This window comes from Myotis davidii, unplaced genomic scaffold (genome assembly GCF_000327345.1).
Source record: "Myotis davidii unplaced genomic scaffold, ASM32734v1 scaffold1523, whole genome shotgun sequence".
In the NCBI taxonomy this organism is placed as follows: Eukaryota; Metazoa; Chordata; class Mammalia; order Chiroptera; family Vespertilionidae; genus Myotis; species Myotis davidii.
The window spans coordinates 353102-358335 of NW_006294110.1; positions in this window are offsets into that span (position 1 = coordinate 353102).

Genomic DNA, 5234 nt, shown 5'->3' on the forward strand with positions numbered 1-5234 from the left:
GGGGGGGAGCTGCTGGAAAGAGAATTCAGTTAAGATGAACCTAGCCCAAAATGCTTTAATCATCTGACCTACATATATTTCTGTTCTTACTGGTGTACGTACCATAATGGCATCCCTGCATCCCCAGGAATTTTATCAGTTTAGATACAGTGTCGAAAATATCTGAAATGCCGGATTGTATTGTTTTCCCCAATGCACAGTCATCTTGGCAACTGGACACAGGTTCCTTTGGGGAAGGTTATGACTTAGAATATGGATACTTCTACAACATTGGGAACTTTCTCAAAGGGAGTAGGTCTTCAATTGGTTCTGGAGCTGCAAAATGACTCGAGTCTTGGAATTGGTCAGGTGATTCAATTCAAATTTCCATTCATCAGATTTAGAATCTTCCATTATAAAAGTGGACTTGAACAGGGGATTTACAAGAAATATATCAAAATGACTGTTAAACATGAAAAAGTGCTCAGCCTCATTAGTAATCAGGAAAATGTAATTAAAACCACAGTGAGATACCAGCAAATGCCAACAAGATTGGCAAAAAATTAACATTTGGCACTATCAAATGGTGGTGAGGTGTGTATGTACCAATAGAAACACACAGATTGTACTGTGGGTATGTACATTAGTGCAACCACTTTGAAAAAGCATTTGGCATTATTTTAAAACATCTGAAGTTATGAGTACATTATTCAGTAATTCCTTAGTAGTTTTCCTAATATGTGGGTGCATGTTTATCAGTTTGCACATACATAACTATTCTTAGAAGCATTGTTCACACTAGCAAAAACTAGAAGCAACCCAGATATCCAACGAAAGTAAGCCTACATTGGAGGATGTTTGTATAATGGAGCACTGCACAGCTATAACAAGGAGCAAACGACAGCCGCATATATTATAAAGATAATAGTGAAAGAAGCAAGATAAAAGTATATAGTATAATTCCATTTATTTACTGTTCAAAAAAACTAGGTAAAATTAAAATATAGGAATGTATTCACAAATGTTAACAACAGCAGCAAAAGACAAAAAAAGGATTGCACGTAAGTCCAGGTAATGGTTACTTCTAGGAGGAAGGAAAGATGTATAATTGGGAAGGGACATCTGCATGGCCCTTGATGTGCTTCCAATTTCATATGATTTGATATGTGTTTCTTTTCTGTATGTATATAAGTTTGCAATTGGAGTTGTAAGTTTGGAGCATGAAGCAGAATTGTTCCCCTAGAGCAGCCGTGGGCAAACTACGGCCCGCAGGCCGGATCCGGCCCATTTGAAATGAATAAAACTGAAAAAAAAAAAAAAAAAAAAGTTTGCCCACCCCTGCCCTAGAGACATAAATTTAAGAATCATCAGCTCTGAGATGCAGTCGAGGTCAAGGGAATTCCTGAGATGTGATAAGGTTATGTAAAGAGAGGAGACGAGACCCCAGGACTGAATCCTCAAGAGAATTAAAAGGTGCTCTATTTGAGGAGAAATCAGCAAAGGAAATAGAGAAGTATATCAGATGAAGTAGGAAAGAGTCTTTTCATACAAGACAGGGTAATTTTTCTAAAAGTAGGAAGTGGTCATCTATGACAAATGCTTCTGAGTAAAATGAGAACAAAGAGTAGGTTATCTTGACAAGGGTAGTTTCAGTGGAGTGGTGGAGACAGAGGTATGTTGGAATGGCGTAGATTTCCAATAACCTGGCTGACCTCATTAACAAGAGAATTGCAATATTAGATAAAATATTAAAACAGATTTAATGCATCCCTTAGTCTGAGAAGAAACTCAGAAATAGCCTCAGAGGCCAAGGATGAAGAAAGCCTGAATCCATTGTTATCAACTGTGCCAAAAGGGAGAATGAATTACTTTTACAATCTCCCCTTTAAAAACTGTACAAAATTGCTGCCATATGAAGGGATGCAGTAAAAAATGCCAGAAAAAAAAGTGGAGATGACTGAATTTAATTATATTTGTTGGCATTTGTCATATTTTCATGACTTTGCTATTTCTCTTCCTATCCTAATATTAACTTTCTACATAACTTCACTTTTTTTAATTTAAAAGCTTCTCCTCTCACTGCACCTGGATCTTTAGGCCCATGAAGTGTAATTCAGGCCAGTCATCAGGTAGAGGAGCATTAAACCTAGGACCCAGGCAAAAAGCAAATACATCAGGAAAAAGGGAGAAAACCTTCTACCTGGGAATGTAGCCTTAAGATCTCTTTACAGTGTCTCTTTACAGTAAAAAATATGTCTACTTCATCTTTTCTGGAGCTAGAATTGGAGAGAGGAAAAATGTGAGCACTGAGGCCATGCTTGGTCCAGTGTACAACTCTGGATCACATACAGCTCTCCGGAGGGATTTACAACCACAGCTGTTTATTTGGAGACGTTGGTTTGAGGCTACTATTTACCCTGCATAAATGTTCTGAAAAAATCTCAAGATGAGGACTTTGTCATTTGCAGCAGCTGCAGGTTGGTGGTGACAACAGGAATCTGCAGTAGCAAATTCAAATCCTTTGTGGGTTAAGCAACTAGCAACCAGAAAGAAAAGAAAAGGTGTTGGCCCTTAGAAATATGGTTTTAAAAATTGATTTTATATAAGCCATGATCAAGAGGTAAATATGAAAATTTGCAGAAATCAGCATAAAAATTCTTTCAGACGATGCTGGGAAAGAATTTGACTGTTTTGATGGCAGTTATGCACAGAAAAGAGAACTTTAAATAGAATTATAGAAGGATTGAAGTAGCATGCTAGATATGATCACATTTATCAGATTGATAAATATTTCTATAAATGTAGCCTTAAAATCTCTTTACAGTGTCTCTGTAATCCCACATTGAGGTGTATACACAGAGAGGAGCCACCCAGATGCCCTTTCAAGGGAGCTCTCTGCTGGCAGGTCCTTCAGGGTCTGCTCAGTACAGAAGACTGCTCCACTCCAGGGCAAGACCTTCCTGGAGTTCCTCACTTCTGGCTCCCATCGATGCGTGGAGGAAAGGTCAGGCCATTTTGGCCCAATGCAGAGCCGTATGTGATCCAGAGTTGTACACTGGCCTGGCCATGGCTCGGTACTCACAGTTTTCCTCTCCATCCATTCTAGTTTTCCCTGTCACTTCCACAAGTGCTGATCTCTTTTCTGCACACCAACTCAGCTTCAGTGTGGGCTTCCAGAAAATCCAGTCTGTGACACATTTATCCAATTAGATTTAATTAGGTTTCTCAGATATATGATGCAAAAATAGAACCAAATTCATCTTATAAGCAATTATCTCTCATTATAAGTTAACTAGAGGCTCAGTGCACGGATACGTGCACCGCTGGGATCCCTCAGCCTGGCCTGTGCCCTCTCACAATCTGGGACCCCACAGGAGATGTCAAAGGCCCAGTGCACAGATTCGGCCCGAATCCCCACAGGCCAGGGGAAATAAAAAATGAAAAATGGTTGAACTAGAGACTCCCTAACAAAAAAATTTACTAATAATTTTGTAAAATTGCTGTCTTCACCAATGTATGTTTATTAGATGTTCCTTTGATAATTTTATTGATAATATTTTTAAAACTTTTTAAAAATATATTTTATTGACTTTTTACAGAGAGGAAGGGAGAGGGATAGTTGGAAACATCAATGAGAGAGAAACATCAGCTGCCTCCTGCACACCCCCTTCTGGGGATGTGCCTGCAACCAAAGTACATGCCCTTGACCGGAATCCTTCAGTCCAGAGGCTGACGCTCTATCCACTGAGTTAAACCAGTTAGAGCTATTGATAATCTTTAAAATGCTTGTAGTTGAGGAAGGATAGTTACATTGAAATAACTTGACTGTTGTCTTCTCAGTTTCCAGTAGGTGGTGCCATAGTAATGCATTTAGAGAATGGGTATTTTTTCTTTTTTTGGTATGTTTTAATAAAGTGGAAAAAGAAGAAAAAGCTAATCTTGCTCAAATATATGTACTTTCATTTAAAAATATTCTTTACTTTTTCTTCTAAGATAGCACTATTACAAATACATTTATGCTATGTTTCTTTAATTACACTTTTATAAAAAAGTTTGTACTAAGTGACAGCATTTTATTGTTTACTCTAGAGTTGTATAATACTGCAGAACAAGATGGCCAAAATGTTTTCAGAAAAAATTTCCCATGATCTTTTTTTACACTCATGCCTTAAACATATAAAAAAAGAAATTGCTCTTGTCTTGGAAGTCAGACGGGAATGTAGAACTTGTCATATAATCATTACTAGAGGCCCAGTGCACAAAAATTTGTGCACTACGGGGGGAAGGGTCCCTCAGCCTGGCCTGCGCCCATTTGAAGTCCAGGACCCCTTGGGGGATGTCCACCTGTTCACTTAGGCCCACTCCCCAGGGGATCAGGCCTAAGCTTGTAGTCAGACATCCTTCTGGAAGCCAGGGAACCCTCAGGGGATGGCCGATTAAAGACTTAGACCCCTAAGGGATCAGGCCTAAACCGTGAGTTGGACATTCTTAATGCTGCCATGGAGGTGGGAGAGGCTCCTGCCATCCCCTCTGTGCTGGCCAGCCATGAGCCAGCTTCTGGCTGAGTGGCACTCCCCATATGGAAGTGCACTGACCAGCAGGGGGCAGCTCCTGCATTGAGCGTCTGCACCCTGGTGGCCAGTGTGCATCATAGCAACCGGCCATTCTGCTGTTCAGTCAATTTGCATATTAGCCTTTTTTATTATTACTAGAGGCCCGGTGCACAAAAATGTGTGCACTCGGTGGGGAAGAGGGGGGTCCCTCAGCCCAGCCTGTGCCCTTTCTCAGACTGGGACCCCTCAGGAGATAACGACCTGCTGGCTTAGGCCTGCTCCCGGGTGGCAGAGGGCAGGCCCAATCCCTAGGTGCAGCCCCTGGTCGGGCTCAGAGCAGGGCTGATTGGGGAGTTGGGGTGCCGCCCCCTGTCATGCACAGAGCAGGGCCAATCAGGGGGTTGAAGAGCTCCCCCCGTCACAGAGTAGGGCCGATTGGGGAGCTGGGGCACCTCCCCCTGTCACACAAGAGAAAGGTAGATCAGGGGGTTGGGGTGCCGCACCCTGTCACACTCAGGGCAGGACCAATGGGGAGGTTATGGCTCTACCCCGTCACCCACAGAGCAGGGCCCGTGGGGGGCGGTCAGGGTGTCATCCTCTATTACCCACAGAGCAGGGCTGATCAGGGGTTTGGGGCGCCGCCACTGTCACACTCAGGGCAGGGCCGATGGGGAGGTTATGGCTCTACAGCATCACACACAG